This window comes from Neoarius graeffei, chromosome 20, assembly GCF_027579695.1.
Source record: "Neoarius graeffei isolate fNeoGra1 chromosome 20, fNeoGra1.pri, whole genome shotgun sequence".
In the NCBI taxonomy this organism is placed as follows: Eukaryota; Metazoa; Chordata; class Actinopteri; order Siluriformes; family Ariidae; genus Neoarius; species Neoarius graeffei.
The window spans coordinates 1550662-1572111 of NC_083588.1; the positions used below are offsets into that span (position 1 = coordinate 1550662).

The window sequence follows — 21450 nt, forward strand, 5'->3', positions numbered from 1 at the left end:
CTCCGCCCCCACGTTGGTGGAATCCTGCATGCCTTCTTTTCAGTTGTATTATCTGATCCATTTCTCACTTAAGTACACATTTACGATCATGTTTATCGTTCGTCGTTTCAGAAAACATCCCGTGCCTTGATGACTCAACAGGCTCAAGATGAACTTCTCAAATAAATGATTAATCTACGAGACGTGTCATGACGTGTATGTGCATTATGCAGTGTTGGGAGATGACGGAGCTTTACTACACATACACACTACATGTTGATATTTAAATGCAGCTTGTGTGTAAATTCCTCAAGTCGGCAGCCTGAATTTGGTTCACTTCAAAGTCGATTCACAAAGGAGTCGATTCACTGATTCAGCAGTTAAACCCTAAAACTTGAGTCGATATCACACACTGAAAATCAGATTTGTTCCACCAGACGATCACGTTTATCCACTGAAGCTGAGAAAACAGGAGCAGAGCCAGGAAACAAACAGGCAACAGCAGAACAGCATCGCTGGAAAAAATGGTTCATGATTTGGATTCGACAAAATCAGGACTGATGGTGGTGATTAAATTCACCAGAAAATGTAAAACAGTCATGAAGGTAACATTAATTAGAACTGCGAAGTTTTTGCAGGAACGGAGAATAAGATGTGTTTAGTGTTCCAACATGTCAGATTCAGGAAGAGCCCTGGTGCTGAGAAAGCCTCTCACACAAAGAGCAAGAAATCATTTATACACACACACACACACACACACACACACACGACCTGCCAAGAACAAGCGAGCAACAATTAACAGCATCTGTCATGCTGCCGGTGGAAAGAAGAAGATAATCGGAGACCAGCAATTTAGCTGCGAAATTGAAGAACCAATGACCTTGTTGTGTAATTAACAGCTCTCCTTTTATTAATCTCTTTTTTCAGATGGGCTGAGATTTAATTAAACGCAGGATATCAGTGTTTTTAAAAGAGAGAGAAAGAGAGAGAGAACTTCCAGGAAAATAACTCAAAGTTCACATAAGAGCACTTGGACCCGACTGATTAATCACCGTGCTGATATTTTTGGCTGATATGAACGAATTGCTAATAAATTGATATAGGTTTATAACAGCTGAAAAAATGACCATTAAAAAAATAAATCAGAGACAGAAGATGGATCCTTTATAATTACGTGAGTGTTGTCACTGCATAGTTTGTCCATTAGAGAGCACACTTCAACTCCATTGTGAGCAACACGCGCGTTTGGAACACCAGAAATCACAACAATCAGCTGACCCAAGCAGAGTCGAAGAGAACAAATTGGATTTAAAAAAAAAAATTAACCAAAATGATTTTTTGTACAGTTCCATTATGAATAAATTAATAAAGTATCCAATTGCATAGATGCTGGATTTGAATGATCTAGATGGATTAAACTTTTTTCCTGATTAAGTTGGCTATATCTTAAACTAATAAAATAAACGTGCATGTTTATAGATGAATAGTTATGTATCTAGTTGTGTATATAGGTCTAATTAATTAGCAATTCTATGTAATTCTGTTGTGTGCACTTCTCAAAATGTTTTTTTTTGCTCATCTGGCTGTAGGCTGGACGAGCTTCTGTGATCACGTGTCATCAGTCCACAATTTACAAAAATCACTCCTCCTCCTCCTCCTACAGGATTGATCAGATTTCGATCAAACTCGCATACAGTGTTCCCCAGGTGGGTGTGCATAGGAGTTGTCAAGACGGTGGCGCCACCTGTCATATTTACGATTTTATGGACGTCTGAAAATTTCAGGTGGCTCGTCACATTAAACATTACTGTTCGTAAACTGCTGGGACGTTTTCACTGAAACTCATCCAGAAGACTCTAAAGACATATTCCAACAAGAATTGTTCACCAGGTGGCACCACCTACCATGGATGTGGTGACATGGGTCAATTTCACAAAAAATCACTACTCCTACAGGACTGATCGGATTTCAAACTCTCTCACAACAGGAGCCGGTACCGTATGAGCTCCAGCCCCACTGAGGCGACTTTTGTACCATCATTAATAACACATTAAAGTAAAATGCGCTTCTATTTGATGGAAGATATGCTTTTGGATTTTTATTAACCCCGCCGACAGTAGTCGGAGGGGTTATTATTTTCACCTGCGTCAGTCTGTGTGTGTGTGTGTGTGTGTGTGTGTGTGTGTGTGTGTATCTGTCTGTCTGTGTGTCTGCAAGATATCTCAAGAACCAATGGATCGATTTGGACCAAATTTTGTACGTGTTGCCAATCACCCAGGAAGGAAACCATTAAATTTTGGAGGTCAAAGGTCAAGGTCATGGCAGAACTTCGAAATTTTTGCCCAATGTATTTTAATAGGGAAAAGGCGGGGTTTGCACTCGTTAGAGTGTCCCTGTCTAGTTCATTTACTTTTTGAGGGCTGGTATTGTAGATCATTTCAGTTATTGGAAATTACCTTTTCTTTTGAAATTGGTATCAGTGCCAAAAATCCCTCATTAGTCCGACCCTCATGAGGAAACGTGAGATTCCCTCAAATAAGACCCAACTCATTTCCCTGCCACAGGAAACCTGATCACTCCAAACTCACGTCATAAATAAAACACTGTTGTGCTGTTACAGTAAAATAATCAGCAACAGAGCGGAGTGATGAAGCAGTTTACTGCTCCCACTCGTTCTCAAGCTGATTACTTTTCTATAACAGTTGTGTTTTATTCCTGTTCTACCACATTATACACTATAGACAGGAGTTTTTTGGGGTGATTAAATAACGACACCTCATACTTTTTTATCCCTTTATAATTACATTTAATGTTGTAAAATGTCCATGAAATGTCCTTTGAGTTGCTATAAACACTCGTTCCCTCACCAGCCTCTTTTTCCTCTCCACTGAAGTTAAAAACACAGCTCATGATGTTACCAGGAAACGAAGTTGCGTAAATCAGCTGTCGTAAGAACATTGGAAAACTTTTCATGAAGCACCACCATCTGAAAAAGTCGCTCGGACTCTGAACATCCAGCGTGTTTGGACAAAGATTCCATAAAATATTTTCATAATTACATATTCCACAAACACTTCCTGATGCCCTCAGACTTCCATTATTGATCTTTCTATAAGTGTCAGAGAGTAATTAAGATCTGCCAGAACTAACAGACTCACTTGTGCATCACACAGCATCATAAACACCTTCTGAAGATGGACTGCTGAAGTTGGGGCCAATACAGATCACTGGCCAAATCGAAAAGGATGTGGTTCAAATCTCATCATGACCCACGATCCAGGTTCAAGACGCATTCAGACACCAGGTCCGTAAAGTACGCAACACGTTTACAATGTTCTGCTCTTGGCACCAAGACGTCTGGAACATTCCCTCATCAGCACAATGTGTCCCTGAAACGCCACACCTTTAACAACCAGAAGCTGTCAAAACCTTTTTCCGTCTCTTTTCTTTCTGCCTGAATTCACCGCTCCTGAAAAGCAGGTGAGTCACTTCTAACAGAGATTTATTTATTTATTTATTTCCAATTCAAAGGCACAGATTTGACACACGACTTTCCGTGCAGATTATTGGAGCAGCATTTAGACATCTCGTTCTTGTTTCCGAGGGGTGGGGATGGATCTCAGATGGCTTCAAGAACAAACTGAGCCTAAAGCCATCAGATCTTTAGTTAAAACATCGACACTGAAACTTTAAATCTCACTTAGACTCAGCAGCAGGTTCAGGTCATCTACATACAGTGGGGCAAAAAAGTATTTAGTCAGTCACCAATTGTGCAAGTTCTCCCACTTAAAAAGATGAGAGAGGCCTGTAATTTTCATCATAGGTACACTTCAACTATGAGAGACAGAATGGGGGGAAAGAATCCAGGAAATCACATTGTCTGATTTTTAAAGAATTTATTTGCAAATTATGGTGGAAAATAAGTATTTGGTCAATAACAAAAGTTCATCTCAATACTTTGTTATATACCCTTTGTTGGCAATGACAGAGGTCAAACGTTTTCTGTAAGTCTTCACAAGGTTTTCACACACTGTTGCTGGTATTTTGGCCCATTCCTCCATGCAGATCTCCTCTAGAGCAGTGATGTTTTGGGGCTGTCGCTGGGCAACACGGACTTTCAACTCCCTCCAAAGATTTTCTATGGGGTTGAGATCTGGAGACTGGCTAGGCCACTCCAGGACCTTGAAATGCTTCTTACGAAGCCACTCCTTCATTGCCCGGGCGGTGTGTTTGGGATCATTGTCATGCTGAAAGACCCAGCCACGTTTCATCTTCAATGCCCTTGCTGATGGAAGGAGGTTTTCACTCAAAATCTCACGATACATGGCCCCATTCATTCTTTCCTTTACACGGACCAGTCGTCCTGGTCCCTTTGCAGAAAAACAGCCCTAAAGCATGATGTTTCCACCCCCATGCTTCACAGTAGGTATGGTGTTCTTTGGATGCAACTCAGCATTCTTTCTCCTCCAAACACGACAAGTTGAGTTTTTACTAAAAAGTTCTATTTTGGTTTCATCTGACCATATGACATTCTCCCAGTCCTCTTCTGGATCATCCAAATGCTCTCTAGCAAACTTCAGACGGGCCTGGACATGTACTGGCTTAAGCAGGGGGACACGTCTGGCACTGCAGGGTTTGAGTCCCTGGCGGCGTAGTGTGTTACTGATGGTAGCCTTTGTTACTTTGGTCCCAGCTCTCTGCAGGTCATTCACTAGGTCCCCCCGTGTGGTTCTGGGATTTTTGCTCACCGTTCTTGTGATCATTTTGACCCCACGGGGTGAGATCTTGCGTGGAGCCCCAGATCGAGGGAGATTATCAGTGGTCTTGTACGTCTTCCATTTTCTAATAATTGCTCCCACAGTTGATTTCTTCACACCAAGCTGCTTACCTATTGCAGATTCAGTCTTCCCAGCCTGGTGCAGGTCTACAATTTTGTTTCTGGTGTCCTTTGACAGCTCTTTGGTCTTGGCCATAGTGGAGTTTGGAGTGTGACTGTTTGAGGTTGTGGACAGGTGTCTTTTATACTGATAACGAGTTCAAACAGGTGCCATTAATACAGGTAACAAGTGGAGGACAGAGGAGCCTCTTAAAGAAGTTGTTACAGGTCTGTGAGAGCCAGAAATCTTGCTTGTTTGTAGGTGACCAAATACTTATTTTACCGAGGAATTTACCAATTAATTCATTAAAAATCCTACAATGTGATTTCCTGGATTCTTTTCCCCCATTCTGTCTCTCATAGTTGAAGTGTACCTATGATGAAAATTACAGGCCTCTCTCATCTTTTTAAGTGGGAGAACTTGCACAATTGGTGGCTGACTAAATACTTTTTTGCCCCACTGTATATCAACGCAGAGAGAGAGAGAGAGAGAGAGACAGACAGACAGACCGAGAGACACAGAAAAAGAGAGTGCAAGACAGAAGTTTGACTCTACAGAAAATCTGCTCCGTCACCTCCAGCAGCGAGTCCCGTCACGTCCACGGAACGGAAAGCCGACATGCTGGAAACCCAACTTTCCTGTGAGATTATTACAGAAACACTGCATTATTCACACATCTCCTTCCAGAAAGCTCCGGTTCTCATTTAGATTTCAGAGCAAAACCCTGAGGTTCAGTTCATCTCATCTGCTGGTTCAGAACTCCATAAATCTTAAACACTCAACCACTCCATCTTGAAATGTCGCGCTAATGAGAAACTCGGACAAGCGGAAAACTGAACACTTCCATCACCCAGTGGCAGGTGTAAAAAGCAAATCGACTGCGGAACAGAGAAAGCAACGGAATCGCAGTGAATGAGCTGCTTTTCAGTGTGTCACGTTTTCTGCAGGTTACTAATGAAAAGCAATTCACAGTGGCGTGCACAGATAGACACGAGGTGGTGCTCAAGCACCTGCCCCTCTGCCCTCTGTCCAAAAAAGTGCCCTTTTGATTTTTTTTTTTTTACAGTTTACTGAGGCCAATGTCAACATGATCTTTTAGAAAAGCCGCGGCATTAAAAGCGTGTGTGAAAATAATGTCCCGATGTGTGCCGCCTCCGCACACACACCGGACCTCTGTCTCTCTTGCTCTGTCACGTGAACAAGCGTGCAGTGCATTCAATGTGAGGTTGCAGCAGCATAGCGTCCTGGAAGCCACGGCCTTGTCGTAGCGCAGACAACACATCGGGCAGTCAGTCAGCTCTTCCCCTGCCCCAGCAGCCAGCTAACACATGAATCGAGTGAAAATGTATTGTTTGCCCTCTAAGCCCAAGCTGTAATTATTTTGTCGTGAAGTAGCCCGTCGCATACAGAAACAACTGCACATAAGTATTATATTTTTTGCTAGACCATTTTCAGATTTAGGAAAACAAAAATTTCTTTTTCTATTTTGTTCAACTAGAGATTCCTGGCAAAGTCAAAAAGCCTTGATGTAATAAATTAACATTAAGTGGTTGTTTTACACCTTTAAAAACTAAAACGGGTCAGTGGCGACCCGAACACAAGAGGAGGGTTAAATCTCAGACTTTTATAATAAGGTGTTCCACATGCGCAAAAAAGTGCCTTTTTCCCCCCAGAGCACTTGCCCCCCAAAATGTCTGTGCACGCCACTGACAATTCAGCTCGTGGATCGTATTCACATCTTTTCTTTTGTAAATTCACCTCTGGTACGGAATCTTTCCTCTCCACATTACCCAATTTTATCAACTAAATATGTTCAGAAAATCCTTGTCTACTCCAAGTCTGTGTTTATTCTTTTACATTAAAAATTTTTAAAGTTTTAATCTCGCTTTTCAAGAAAGTCATCATTTTCCTCACACAGTGATCACAGGACAGTATAACTTCCTGTCACTTCAAAAAGTTTTCATGCACACTGATATTCCAGGATTACTCTGAATATTACAATGCAGGTCACGCAAACAGCATATTCCGTTTTGATATTCCAAATTTAGCATTTTCTGGTTAGACACGTGGGACATGCTGAAATTATCCAGGTTTTACAAACACGTGCACCGTACACAAAACAACAAGACATTCGGAATACGCACAGGAATACCATTAGAATATTCATTATTGGAATGTTAACATGTTTAATGTCATAGGAGGAATATTGTATTTTTCAAATTAAGGGCAAAAACCGGAATATTTTGTGCATGTAAACAGTGATTTTTGATCCGCTTCATTATTACTGTTGAGAAAATTGTGGAATTTTTGGCACAGCTCAGCTTTAAAGGAAGCAGCTCGTCCCTCAGTACACGCAGGAATCATCACAGCTCCTGGGCACAGAACCTATGGAGGAGTTAACGGATAAATGTTTGCTCTTTGCCCACTATCTACATTCTCAAGTCTCTTCATACACCGAGCAAAACTTGCCAACTTTTCATTCTTGGACTCTGCAGTAGGTTTTTTTTTAAGTCACATGAACACTGACCTCTGCTTTGTTCTGGCTCCCCAACAAACTCCAGAAAAACACGTCTGATTGATTAAACTGCTCATAAACTTGGGAATGTGTGTGAATGCTCTTGATTTCCTCACTCACTCTCCGAGGTAGCGTTGGGTTTTCACACACACCAGATGGCTGAGTGTGTGTGTGTGTGTGTGTGTGTGTGTGTGTGTGTGTGTGTGTGTGTGCGCGTGCGTTCGTTCCTATTGATTTTTCTTGGCCCACAGTCCTATCAGCATCTCTTCTGCTCGTATCTCACGTCCACTCTTTTTTTTTTTTTTTTTAAACCTCCACCACGGTGCACTGAGGTCTTCACTGCTCGAGGCTAGCGCTGGGAAAAAAAATCCGCTAAACTCAGCAAAACATCCACTTACACGTCCACTTGGGAAGAACTAATCTCGACTCCGATGAACCGCTCAGGTTATTTGGCATGAAAAAAAAATACATGAATTAAAAAAAAAAAAAATCAGCACAGTTGTTTCTGGAGACTGTTTATCTTGAGATGTTCTAATTTTACTACAACACACACACACACACACACACACACACACACACACACACACACACACACACAGAGGAGCTGGAGTTCTGCGAGATCTTTCTCTAAATCTGTATCAGCATTCGACAGAGGGTGCAGAGATCACAAAGCAAATATAGAAGGCCTCAGGACAACACAGTATGGATCAGAAAGTCCTTGTCCAGCTTGTTGAAAACCCTCCAGTCCAAATTTTCATCAAACATCAGGCACAAGAGCAATTGGTGCTCATGAACACAACCACCACTGGAAAGAAACATCGTTTTTAGTCTGGAGGAACCTGTCAGGACTTCCGACTCGGTTCCAGGGCCACGGTACAACAGCAGAGCGTCAAAATGTACAGAAAGAGGACAGAAACGTGAGTGTAGGAACTTCAGTCAACTAGAAATCGTCCTGAGATCTGCACCTGGGAATGAAGGGATTGAAGACCATTGTGTGGGCGGAGTTTCATACACCTATGGATGAAAAGGTTTAGGTGTGTCCTTCACGTTACCCTCAGCATCCAGAACTTTCACAGTGATGCAAGTGAGGTGACTGATCTCAGACCTGAGCAAGTTCCCGCTGTCTAAAGCCCTGTTCAGACGGGACGGAGCTCGAACGTCACAAAAACACAAACAAACAAACAAACCATTCAGTGATTGTGTACAAACAGGTTGAACAGGAAATCAGAGCTCTCTCTCTCTCTCTCTCTCTCTCTCCAGACAGCTGAAAGATAAAGAAAAGAGACACAAATGCAGGCAGAACAAATGTTCACCAAAGCTCACTCAGAAAAGGCATGTTGGTGATTAACTTTCTTTTTTTTTTTTAAATAAAATGAACATTTGGTTTTTTATTATATTTTACTCCAACCTTTACACACATGGGGAAATAATTACTGTTGGTTATGAAGGAAATTAAAACTTTTTTTTATTTAACAAAATGAATAAAGTTGATCAAGAAAAGGAAAATAAAATGTTGCATTTTCTGGTGATAAAATTTTATTCTTTTTTTTTTTAATATCGTGAATCGAATTATGAATCAGGTGAATCGTTACATGCTGAAATCAGTCTCGCACGTTTTTTGTTGTCTGCTCGAATCTGACATTTAGTCACCACAATACTACTGCCATTAATCCCCCCAGTATCCCAGCATGCCTCGCTGTGGTCTCTGAGTGCATCCTCTCAGGGCAGAACACTTCATTAAGTATTTAACTCGTCCCTCAGACTGTCACAGCTGATTGGACCTCAGAGTCAGACAGAGAGAACAGGGACGAGGAAACGACCAGCTGAGAAAATTACATAAGCACTTTGTGGCAGTTGCTCAGTTTCTCACACACACACACACACACACACACACACACACACACACACACACACACACACACACTTCCTTTTCTACCAAAGCAATTAAATGATTGCAATTTTTTGTTTATTATGGAAACTTGTACGACTTATCCATTTATAACTACATTTAATTTCCATGAAACAACTTGGCCCTTAATAATAATAATAATAATAATAATAATAATGTTCAATTTAGATCGCGTCTTTCTCTATATTAAAAAAAGTCCACCAAAAGCGGGTCAGGATGTAATTCCAGTGGTGTCGCTGCTCACAGTCCCACCAAAAGGCGCATGGACGGACGTCCCACACTCCCTGCACAGCTGCCGCGACGCCACAGGTAATAGTGCTCAGAACACCACGCCAAGCACCGCTGCCGCACAGAGTGCTGGAGAACCCTGATGTTAAAAGAGCAATGAGCTCAGTGTAGTCCATGAAGAGCACAGGCATCACCCACAGCAGACCGAGGCCTGAGGAAACCGACACCCAAAACTGGGTCCAGAGCTACACCACAACTGGCGGGCAAAGTAATTCTCACACTACAGCGCGCGCGCACACCAAATAAATAAATAAATAAATAAATAAAAACAGCTCGCTATTTTCACCCAAGTGCAAAAGAAAATGTTTTCTTTATTTATTTATTCATTCATTCATTCTCTTTTGTCCTCCTCACATCTGGGGCAGTTTGTCTGGATGAACACCGAGTCTCTCTCTCTCTCTCTCTTTTACACACACACTTCCAGATGAATGCATGCTCTCAGCGCTCCTAAAGCACATTGTTGGATTGTGAACATGCTGATCCTTCTTGTGTGCTTGTGCCCAACAGTTTTTGGCTGTTGCCCTGAGGCTGAACATCCACAACAGAAGGGTCACACACACACACACACACACACACACACACCTGAGCGACACACTACCTTAGACAGCAAATTTGCACCATTTACACTCAAGTCTTTGTGTGTGTGTGTGTGTGTGTGTGTGTGTGTGTGTGTGTGTGTGTGTGTGTGTGTGTGTGTGTGTGAGACGAGGACAGGCAGACAGTGAAATGAACAGATAACACACTGTCTCACTCTCACTGTGTCTCTTGCTCAAAGTGCCTCTCTCTCTCTCTCCAGTCTGATTGTGTCTAAACTTCTTTCACTTCTCTCTCTCTCTCTCTCTCTCTCTCTCTCTCTCTCTGTGTCCAGGGGTTGTTACGCCTGACTAACCCAAAGATGGATAGACAGACAGAATGAGAGAAAGTCTGTGCTATTTATGAATAGGTTAGACAAGTCTGTCAAGAAGAAAAATAATGAAGAGAAACACCGCTCTCTTTCCTGATGCTCTCTAAACACGCTGCCTACACAGGGCACGGATTCAGATAAAAACAACATGACTGGAACTTCAGATCAGCCATCAACACACAAATGAGAGAAACACACTGCCTGGGGAAAAAAATACATAATTAAGTCAAAATTACCATTTGGATTTAAATAAGCCAAGACTGAAGAGCATCAGATTGGATTATTTCTGCAGTGAGTAATGCGTTTCAGGTGACAGTTCTTTAACCTGAACTGATGCAGCGAGTAGCTTCTCATTTCTTAAACAGCCATGTTGGAAGATGGATCCCATAGTCGTGGAAAAGATGTTACTGCGTTTCAGAAGGTCAAATTATTGGCCTGCATTGAGAAAAAATAAAAATAAAAAAGGAGATTGCTGAAATGACTGTAATTGGGTTAAGAACTGTCCAACACGTTACTAAAACCCGGAAGGATAGTGGTGCACTGTCGACATCACGGAAGAAATGCAGTCAGAAAACAACTCGACTGACTGATCAGAGCTCACTTAAACACTTGAAGCCGATCTGTAAAAAACCTGAAAGTCGAACTCACTGCTCTGTTAAATAGAGAAAGTAAGAGCATTTTATCTCTCACACACACTGCAACAAGAACTCACAGGATTGGGACTAAACAGCTGTATGCCCCCCCCAAAAAAAAAACAAAAAAAAAAAAACACATTTTTTAATGAGGATAAGGGTTCAATTTGCTAAGGGGCAGAAAAATTGGACTCTGGAGCAATGGGAAAACGTCGTGTGGTCTGACGAGTCCAGACTGACCCTATCAATGAAGTAAAACAAATGAAGTCGACTGACGACCTGAATGTCACTGAATGACCAGGTTCACATCAGTAGGGTTTTTCTTCTCTTATGGAATAAAATTAGGGCTCAGATAGTGAAAGAGTGGTTCAGGGAGCACGAGGAATCATTTACACATGACGCAGAAGGCTGCTGAAACAATGCCACAGAGAACGAGTGCCGCAATCATAGCTGAAGGCGGCGCAACAAAATATGAGAAGGTGCAACTTTTTTTTGGTTGGGCAGTGTGTATAACGATTATATGAAGTATATAATATATAAATGTACATAATAGAGGCGATTAGAAATAAAGAAAGACGTGAGTCTGAGACACACAGCAGGAAAGCTGAAAACTTCACGTGTCTAAATATCACTCCATCTGAGAGGTGTGACCTCTTTCAGCTGACACTCAGACTGCTGCTGGAGAAAAACACCGACATTCCTGTCTACACACAGAAGAAAACAAAACACACTGAAAAGGACACAGAGAGAGAGAACCACAGAGATGGTGTGTTTTAATTTAAAAAATATTTTAAAGATTTAAAATTAAATAGTAAATTAAAATATATATTCATATATTATAATTTGTATATTATAATAATTATATTATACTTAATATGTTGATATTACACACACACACACTATATAACTATATATATATATATATATATATATATATATATATATATATATATATATATATATATATATATATGTGTGTGTGTATGTGTGTGTGTGTATATAATCTATAAATATAATAAAAATATTAAATTAAATATAAATACTATTTGTTTTAAATTAAAGATTTTTTTTTCAATTAAAAATTTTAAATTGGGGGCGTCATGGCTCAGGTGGATAAGGCGCCACACCATAAATCCGGGGACCCGGGTTCGATTCCGACCCGAGGTCATTTCCCGATCCCTCCCCGTCTCTCTCTCTCCTGCTCATTTCCTGTCTCTACACTGTCCTATCCAATAAAGGTGAAAAAAGCCCAAAAATATCTTTAAAAAAAAAATTTTAAATTGGTGTGGGGGGTTTCTTGCGAAGTTGTGTGTAAATGTTTTTGTGGGACAAAAACTCAAAACTGCTGTCAGATTTATAAAAGTTTCTGATTTTCTTTGTACTCGTGAATATCCTGAGAGGGGAAAAAACAAACAAAACAAACAAACAAACAAACAAACAAACAAACAAACAAACAAACAAACAAACAAACAAACCATAAATTATCCACGGTGTTCATGGCACATTAACATATAGCCACACCCACAAAACACCTGAAAGCTCAAAACTCCAAAATGGCAATAAAAGTGTAAAATCTTTCAGTAACGCAGCTGAGCAGTGACCACAGATAAGAACGTTTCCTCCTCTTTTAGGGTGCCATTACTTCTGTGCTCATTGAACAGCTTTTTTGACTTGCCTTAATGTATGGCTTTGTTTTGGAATTGCTTGACCGTCCCTCAAGTCATTAATATGAAATGACAAATTTGCATTTTTAAAATCTTCATTTAAACATTACACTGGTGTGTAACGGAAATAAATCAGTGATTTTAACTTGACAGCAGAATGTGGATATATTAAAAAAAAAAAAACACACAGTAACTCGTTGACATTTATACGATTTGGAGCTGAACAATCGTTTTAAATTGAAACTCAGGAGCAAAACACAGATGAACATTTTTCTCAACTGCATTTTCATCTCGTGTGTAAACGCTCCTGTGGATGAGCTGCAAATACATTTTCAGTTTGAGAACTGAGGGTGTATTCAGACCAGGATAGTTCGATAGTTCACTTGCTTTGGTCCGAACCAAATGTTTTTTTATTTTTTCATTTTGGTGCGGTTCGCTTTCACACTGTACATTTTAGTAAGCGGACCAAAATCTGTCAACAAAGCCACGCGCCCTGAGGTCGTTCAGCTATTGGTCAGAGACGACACGCGCACAAAGCGTTAAGTTCAAAAGTAGTCCCGGAGGATAGCGCTGATGAGCGCACATCATGTTGTGACAGTTCTGGCTCTTCACGCAAGTCGCTAGTACCGCCACTTTCTGAAAGAATGTCCCTGATTTTAATGTAGGTCTGACGGAGTTTCTTCACTTTTAGCTGACATTGTTCTGGGGAGCGCGTGAACCCCTTCTCCTTCATTTTCTCACTGAATACAGCAAACACGTCGGCATTTTTGTGTGTTCTCTCCAAAAGCTCAGATATGTGGACATCTGCCCATATATCCACAAGGGTACGCGTTTCTTCCTCGGCCCACGTTTGCCCCCTACTCATTTTTTGTACTCTGTAGTCTAGCCTACCACTGGTCTGAATGACTGAACGACTGTTGTAAGGTTCCCTTGACAACCGAAACAGTGTTTGCACTTTGCGGTGGAGTGTCAAGACTCTGTTTCCCATAATGCTCGACAAACGACGGAAGCTCCCGAGGTACAAAAAAGCAAAACTGTCGGATTAGGTCCGGTCTGCTTTCACACCTCCCAAAGGTCCGCACCAGGGTTCCTTTGGTCCGGACCGAGTCCGACCTTGCAGCTCGGTCTCGGTCCGCTTGTTTGGTCCGGACCAGAGTTCGGTGGTTTGTATTCAGACCAACCCAAAAGGTCCGGACCAAGGGAAATTTGGTTCATTTGGTCCGGACCAAACAACGTAGGTGTGAATACGCCATCAGACTCAGTGTTCACTCTGAGGAGGGAAATGAGCAGGAGGCCACGCCCCCTTCACTGGGCCTGAGGCAAAGAGACCGCACCTTCGCTGGGATTGAGATACATAGGCCACGCCCCCTTCACTGGTGAATTGTCTCAGTTTTTATCCACACATCAATTTGAGAAATAAATGATTATCTGGAGGTTTATTTATCGAGTCGTTACGAGTGATCACTTCTGCATGACTTCCTTTTTGTTGTTTCCCCGATTTCTTCCTCACACTCTTTTCCCCTAAATCTTTGCTGTAAATCTTCTCTGGAGCCGCTGAGAGCGAGCCGAATGCCACCCTGGAAGGAACATCCTGAAAAATCAATGCTGCTGATGACACACAGCCTGCGGTGTCCACTCAGCGACGATCCCACAGACCCGATCAATTCCGAACGGTTTAGAGAACCGTTCATTCAGTTTATTTAAAGAACCACAACGACTGAGCAGAACAATATTTAACACAGTGAGGCACATTAAACACAGAATACAGGACTTATTGCACTGACAGAGAGAGAGAGAGAGAGAGAGAGAGAGAGAGAGAGAGACAGAGAGAAATGGAAGGAAGGAAGGAAAAAATTAAAAGTAGGATGTTTTTAATTTCCATCTTTTTCTGTGGCTGAAGCTCAGAGTTGTCGTGAGTGTATATAGTGAAGAAACGTGAACTATCAGTGAGAGAGAACGTTGTGTGTGTGTGTGTGTGTGTGTGTGTGTGTGTGTTATCGGTCGCACTGTCATTACACACATTAATACTCATAATATACTCATGAATAATTCCCTGCATTCCCACACGACATCTTTAAAGTGATTAACATTTTGTATGCACTTTCTGACCTACTTATATCCACAGTGTTCAAACTAAAGAATAACGGGGGGGGGAGAGAGAGAGAGAGAGAGAGAGAGGAAAGTGGTTTGTACAGCAGGAAGTTGCAGTGTTTTATAATTACAGCATGACAGGATAATTACACTAATCACAAATCCATCCTGCACTGGTCCGACAGCGTGTGAATCACATTTACCTTCTGCTCAAATCCCACCGATGGGGAAAGAGATGCAAAAGGAAAACAGGTTTTTAAAAAGCAGAGAGGATCTAAAAATACAAGGAAACAAAAATCAGAACATATCTGTCTTTTATTCGCAGGTAAACAACAAAGACGTGCGCACGTGTGTGTCAGATAACAGCAGTACAGTCTAATCTGCACCATCTATCCAGGAATGGTAAATGAGGTTTTGACAGACCTCAGAGACATATCTCTCTCTCTCTCTCTCACACACACACACACACACACACACCTTACGTCACCTTTCCATCCTGTTAACATAAAAAGGTCAAGAGTGAAGGTCACTGAGGCAAAACACGGCTCGCCTCAGAGCAATTCACTGTCGCTGTCCTCTGTAACCCTTATTCCCCGTGTCACACCAAATTTATCCCTCCTGCCCCATCGGTGTCACATTAAATTCATTCCCCTGCGGTGTGACGCCATGTTTCCTCTTCAGCACCTCACAGAGTGACTCGGACCAAACCTTCTCTGAGACCGGTACTGGAATTCTGAGCGGCCTGATTTTAACATGGGCCTTTCAGAAACTGTTACTTTATTACTGCATTTTTTATTTCATTGTTAATAAATGTTTTAAATCAGCAAATAAATCATTAATGTAAACGACATGCACTTATTCACGCTTTCCAAGAAGTTCAGAAACGCAGCTGATATCTTTACGCCAAGTGAAAAATGACAATAAGAGGTCTTAAATATTTAAAATGTGCCCTATGAATATGTGATTTGATAATCTGAATATGCAAATACTTAATTTGAATAGTATTTAAACAGCAAAGCACAGTTAGGTTAAGTTACAGTGAAGCAGCAAAGACGGATTCAGAGGAAAAAAAGATTTCTGAGCAGCTCTGAGTAGAAACAAACCCAATCACACACACTTAAATAAATGGGTGTTTGAGGTAGCGAAGGTCTGCGCTGCTCCCATGATTCACTGCAAATGAAATGTCACCCTGGAGGGCTGTAATGCTGCGTCTCGCCGCCACTGTATAAACAACACCCAGACTCCAGCGCCGCTCTGAGTGGTGTTAATGCTGGTGCTTTTGGAAGCTATTCTCCCATCACCATCCCAGCATCCTCAGGGGCACCTGCACTGAAGTTACCCCTCTCTCTCTCTCTCTCTCTCACTCACTCACGTCACTGAAGCAGACAAACCAATAAACATGAGTGACAATTCCACAAAATACCTGATCCAGCATCAGACGCTAAACTCCATCTCTCACACAGATTTATACGTAAATCTATAGTTACGGCTCGTTCGCAGGGACCTGCACAGCAGACGCTCTTCTGCTCATAAACGGACTGAAAACATAGTGGACGTGGAAAAGCTGTTTAAATCCGCTGTAACGTACCTGAGAACAGGAACAACTCAGTTCACGGACACTAAATGTACAAGTTTCTTTCGACCACAATTTTTATTTTGTAAAGAATTTATTTGTTGGTAAATTGCTGTGGAATAATAGAGGAATAAAGAACACCGGGGGACGTGCTGCTCAAGGAAAATAATCAACTTCATCACACTAACCTTTCACACGACTGCAGAGGGAGAGGAGAGACAGATTTTATTTCATTCACTTTATTATGATGTATTTATTTGATGGATAGTGGAAATTTTCATTTAATTTTTGTTGCATTCAGGAAATAAAACATTAAATGTTATAAAAGGATTGAAATAAATAAAAATTAATAAATAAATAAGTAGCGTGGACATTGACCAAAGAAGCTGGTTTATTGAGTTAGTTTTTCCCTTTAAGATACGGTTCATCTTAAAATGTACAAAACCACACAGATTGACGATATTGTGGTAACGATTCAATTTCCCCAGAATATTTTTAGAAAAAAAAAATAAATGAAAATTTTATTACAAAAAATTATATATGCAACATTTATTTTCCTGTCCTTTATTAACTAAATATTCCTTTTATTAAAAATGTTAATAACATGCCTTTTCTTAATAAACTTGAACATTTGTTCTGCCTCAATTTGCATCTTTTCTTTGTCTTTCAGTAGTCTGGAGAGAGAGAGAGAGAGAGAGAGAGAGAGAGAGAGAGCTCTGATTTCTTATTAAATCTATTTGTACACAATCACACAGCAGCTCTTTCACATTTTTCACCTGCTTTTTTTTTCCTGGTGTTTTCGTGGCATTAGAGCTGTGTTACTTCCGCCTATGTGAAGTCACGTGTATTTCCACCACTGTACATTATTGCACCCTCTGCTGTCTAAACACAATTACAGTGAAGAAAAATTAAGATTACGCATCCTGATGATAATCATAATTCATTTTTTATTTCATGTCAAATGGTCATAAATTTGTATCATGATTTATTGTCACATGATATATCGTTATGCGCATATTAAACAAAACTGAGTTTAAATCAATAGTCATTTCTAGTTCAGCTGGAGGTGGTTTTTACTGTTAGAACTGTGACCGATGGATCGTGATTTCTGATCTGAGCTCAGGTCCGAGTCCCAGATCAGAAAGATAAAGTGCAGAGTGGAGCCTCAGAACCTCGGGTTTTTACTGGAATTCATTTTTTCACGGAAAAGGATCATCAAGCTGTGGAGATTTAGAGCCACATGAGAGAGACACACTCATCCTGCTTAACTGTGTGTGTGTTCATAGAGCAATTTTACAAACAAGAAAACTCTTGTACACCGTGAAGATCACATTCATGTTTTCTTGCTTTAAACCTGTTCTATAAATAACACGCTTTCTGAAAGTTAGCACAAAGTAAACAGTTTGAGTTTTGCGCATTATTCAAACAGAAGGTTCTCTACAGCCTTCATCTGGCACTCGTCCGTGTGAAAAGCGAGAAAGGAGACGGAAGGTGTGAAAACGGACGCCTTTACATGTCTGTAATTACGCCTGGATCACACGTGAGTGGGCGTTTACACGTGACGGCACATATGGACGCATATGAGAGAGTTCATCAAGTCATTAGAGAGAAAAAATAACAGCTAATTTATCTGATGAGACACTCACTGTTAAACTCACACTCAGAGAGAGAGAGAGAGAGAGAGAGAGAGAGAGAGAGAGAGAGAGAGAGAGAGAGAGACTGAATTACAAAGCCCTGACACTGGAGACTCCTTCCATAAATGTTCTATAAATATCTTCACCTTAATTTATTGAATCCACTGAATGAGCTGTTGCTATAGAAACGATAACATTAATAAAAAACAAGGCCATTAATATAAACCTGTGATGTGCAGCTACACCACACAGAGCTGCTGTTATAGAGAATTAATCACCTTCGGACCAATCAGAGTGCAGGATTCACACAGGGCTCCAGGTTGGTGATCAGACTTGCAGCTCTGCAGCGATAAAATCCACCACCATTTACAGCTGAAGATATTTTAGTTCACATGGAGTTTCTGAGGCGGCCATTTTGTGACACAGTGATGCCTTGGCAGATTGCACACAGCTTCAGTCGGGAAACAGGAACTTTTTCCATTTTCCAGTTAATTTAAGCAAAGGATCTTTTTTTTTTAATAATAAACAGTGAAAAAAATTATATTACACACACACAGAAAAGGTGCAGGTAGAGGAAATCTCGAGTCTAAAAGGCTTTACAAGGTCGTAATGATGCGAGACTGGAATGATATGAGACTGGTTTCATCCCACAGACATTCAGCCTGAAAGCCATGAAATGATGCAGAAGCTGAAGAACAGGCCGAGTTCGAACTGGGATGAAACCTGAGTTTTAATTGGCGGTGTTAATTGAGATAAATATGTAAGGAATATGACAGCAGGGTGCAGAAGCAGATTTACTGTGACATACAATGATGTATTAGCAGTTTAAAAAAAAAAACTGGGGGAGGGGCAGGGTTAATATCATGAACCCCCCCCCAAAAAAAATGCAATAAAAAGGCACAAATTTATAAGACAAAAAACGCTTCCCAGCTTCCTGGCTGCAGTGCATTCTGGGAAATGGAGTTGAAACTCTTCACGCTTTATTCTTTTATATGGTGTGATCAAAGAGGAAAGGTTTTTTGTTGTAAATTTGTGACTTCTTAATCTCAGAAATCTTCCTGCAAATTTATAACTTTTGAATCTCAGAGAATAGCTGAGATATTTTCTTGTAAATTTCTGACTTTAATCTCAAAAATTGAGTTTTTTCCTCAGTACATTACCCCCTCCCTCAGCTCCGGATTGTTTTTAAACCTACAATGGCCCGAATACGCTGTTGTCGCTCCCACCCCAAAGCACATTCTGAAGTTTTATTCCTCTTAAACTACAGGAATTTACAAACAAACAATTCCAATTTGTAGTTGACTAATGAATGACACACGGCACTTTAGAAACATTTTTAGTTTCCTTTAATGCTGTGGAACGTCAATGAAACAAGTTTGTTCCTGTTCTCCCTTATGATACAGCAGCTAGAAATGGTCGTTCCTACATCACACTCTCTCAAAGTTAACGACACCAAAAACAAACAACCAAGCAGCTTGTTACATTACCAAGAAGCGTAAACTCCTCCGTCCTGAAGACGTCACTGAAAGCTCCAGCTTTCTCTCGGACTGTTAAAGCGCCAACACTGGAGACCGTTTCATCAGAAGTTGATATTGATGGATTTTATTTCAGAATGAACTTAAGAAAAAAAAGGCCATTTACTGTAACAGAAGTTAAGAAAAGAGTCAGAGTGTAAACTGCAGCAAAGAGCTCAAACACTCATCACTCATTCTGGATCGATCACATGCCGTTTGGCTCATCTGCTGTTTTTATTACAGAAAAAGAACACACCTCTTTTGGGAGATGTTTGTGTTGCGCTGTTAAAATGTGGAAAGTGTATCAGGTCTGAAACGTCAGCCATTTACATCTTTACATTAGGCGTTTTTCATCTCGCCTGCAGTTCCTTCACACTCCACTAGAGGCGCACAACCCACTGTGTGATCACCTCCGAGCTACTGAGCTCGTTCTCCTCCAAATGCTTCATGCCATGAAAACACACCTTGACTCTCGTGCAAAGTGGACACACACACACAGGTGTGTGAGAGAAGAGGAAGTGCAAGAGTCTCAGTGCTTGCTGCACTGAAGTGCTCTCGTACGCTATGGTTTCTCTGCACACACGTTAATTTGCTGGAGTTGTGCACATCTGTCCTACTACAGGGTAGCCATTCTCAAACTCATTTCACACACACAAGTCACTTTAATACACACGAACACTCGCAGCTGACAGGTGCTGCTGAAACTGCAGAAATCTTTAGCATCCAAAATCAATCACACACTCTGTCTCTCTCTCTCTCTCTCTCTCTCTCTCTCACACACACACACACACACACACACACACACACACGTCTCCTCCTTCAAATGCAAACCCCACATATGCAAAAGAGGACGGGACGATTCCAAATTCCTGGTGTGTTTCCCAACACCGAGACTCATTAATACTGTTCGCTAACAACTTTTATTTACTTCGCTGTTGTTGAGATCAAGCCAGTAACTCGTACTGTCTGGGTAGCGCTAGTGACTAGCAAGCTCGAAGTAGTTAGTAATTAGCCTGGGCCCACCCATCCTAAGCGTGACGCAACACGAGCGCCTGTTGCGAGCTTAGTTTGGCCAGGCAGGCTATCTCCAGCTCTTCCAAGCTCCCGAAAAATCGGGAGCCAATCAACTTTGAGCATCTCCAACGGCCCTGGGTAGAGGCGTGTTCAAGGCACTGACGTAGCAGAACTGCGACCGGAAGCCATAGATTGTTTACAGAATCTATGCCGGAAGCGCTTCATTCACTAGAAACATTACGAACATGGAGCAAGTTCTCATTGAAAACGGAGCAAAGAGCAGCCCTGGAGGTATTTATTGAAAGGAAGGACGCTTTCGCCTTGCTCCCGACCGGCTTCGGGAAGAGTTTAATCTACCAGTTAGCCCCGTCGCGTCGCATACGTCAGAGGAAAGAGTGATGTGATTGGTTTAAGCTTCGTCACAGCCTTTTCTGGCTTCGACCAGTAGCAAACTGAGGCATTTCAGGGAGGCGGGTCAACCACGCACTTTGGGAAACGGTTGGGCTTAATATCTTTGCCAGACCAAATGCTCGCAGAGCTTTGAAGTCGCGTTAGCCAGACTAGTTAGCAATAGCTACCGGTAAGTAGACCGTATGAGGAGCTCGTGTATGGACTAGGGCTGGTACGGTTCACAAAATCTACGGTTCAGTTCGTATCACGGTTTTAGGGTCACGGTTTTCGGTTCAGTACGGTTCTTGTTGTTATTTTTTCTTTTAATCTTTAAAACTCCAGAAATATACTTCAGCATATGACCTATAGCTTAATTATCCACAATTTGGAATACAGACCATCACTGAGGAAAGCTAGGTGAGATTTTGATACAGCAAAAGGGAAGACATTAATGATTTCAACATGC

General features: G+C 41.3%; 2 protein-coding genes across 3 annotated transcripts in view; one reads left to right on the top strand and one right to left on the bottom strand.

Moving 5' to 3' along the window:
- rps15a (ribosomal protein S15a) overlaps positions 1-21450 on the top strand; it is a 480374-nt gene that overhangs the window by 213515 nt on the left and 245409 nt on the right. The window lies entirely within an intron of this gene.
- LOC132868246 (ephrin type-A receptor 7-like) overlaps positions 1-21450 on the bottom strand; it is a 119964-nt gene that overhangs the window by 44765 nt on the left and 53749 nt on the right. The window lies entirely within an intron of this gene.